This window comes from Equus przewalskii, chromosome 7, assembly GCF_037783145.1.
Source record: "Equus przewalskii isolate Varuska chromosome 7, EquPr2, whole genome shotgun sequence".
NCBI classification, from domain to species: domain Eukaryota; kingdom Metazoa; phylum Chordata; class Mammalia; order Perissodactyla; family Equidae; genus Equus; species Equus przewalskii.
The window spans coordinates 8,265,122-8,266,595 of NC_091837.1; positions in this window are offsets into that span (position 1 = coordinate 8,265,122).

Below are 1,474 nucleotides of genomic sequence, written 5' to 3' on the forward strand. Positions count from 1 at the left end.
TAGAAGAGCAGAATAACTGTGAGAGTGTTCCCTGCTTTGTTTTTCACCAGCACCTTGCCCTCAAATTGTTGGGAAGAGTGTATTATCAGTGGCAATCTTCAACCCCAGGGTTATCCTCTGTTTGATACTGAAATCATTCTTAAAAGTCTTAGAATAGTCTCTCCTTTGGTTCAGGTGTTGATTTGACCCCGAGAGCTGTACCGCCTTTGGCAGGTCATAATTTCTCTAGGCCTTGACATAGTCTTCGTGAAGATATGCCTCAGGTAGGACAAACTCTGCAATTTCCAGGGTCTTTCCTTCCTCTGCGTGGGTTTCCTGACCTGACTTTTCCCCAATGAGTTGTTAGTAGATGACTCAGCTCTGGCTGAATTATGCCAGGCTCCAAGTGAAAGATGGCAGACAGGAGAGTCACCCATCTTCCCAGGCCAGTTACAGAACAGAACTGCTCTATACCTGCTCAGCGCTTCCCAATGCTCTCCTCTGCTGCTCCTAGCTATGCGGTTATTTCCCTCCTTGCACTGTTTCCCCAGAACCCTTGGCCCAGTGTGTCATGCACACATATGATGGCACTTACAGTGTCTTCCATAGAGTTCAAGCCCCACGTTCTATATGTGCCCAGCACCTAGCACAGTACCTCATAGTGGCCACCCATACGTTTGTTGAATGACCTAAATACGTCCTAACCCCTCTTCCTCACATTCCTACTGCTCCACCACCTTCTGGGAAAATCTTCTGGTTCTCTGGGTCCTTAAATATCCTCCCCATCTCTCTGCCAGCAGTCACCTCCATGTGCCATTTACCATGTGCCAGGATCTGTGACTGTGTTACCTGCATTTACTAACTCCTTTAATACCTACAAAAACCCCGCACAGAAGTCTGTCTATTACCCCCATTTTACAGACCAGGAAACTGAAGCTCAGTAAGGTCAAGCGCCTCACCCTTGGTTTACACACCCAGAACTAGTGAATTGAGGATATTCAAACACATCAAGTAAGTACCAGGACAAACCACACTCATTAGAGAGCAGAACACTAGCAAGAGGCTCAGCGTTCTGGTCCAACTTCATCATCATCAGCAGATGGGCTGTGGCCCATGGAGGTATGGCAGCTTACCCAAAGACACCTAGGAAGTTAAAGGCAGAATGGAGACTAGCCTCTGGAGCATGGGGTGGCCCACGACCCTCAGGCCAGGGCCTTTTCCCCAGCTGAAGCCACAGTGCTTCCCCATGGCCACGCCAGTTAGCTCCCTCTGCGTGTTTCAAGAACGGAATTATCAGTTTAGAAGCCAAAGTTGAAGGTAACATCTCCAACTCTAGCTCCTGTTTTGAAAACCAGAATTCTTTGGAAATTAATGGGAAACCTAAAACAGCGGACTCTGCCCTTCAGATGTTTTCAGAGGACTTTGAAGCGGTCTCCAATAACTGACAAGCGAAGCTCAGGGAGAGTTAAGAAAGCAGCGGAGGCAGACGCAGGTC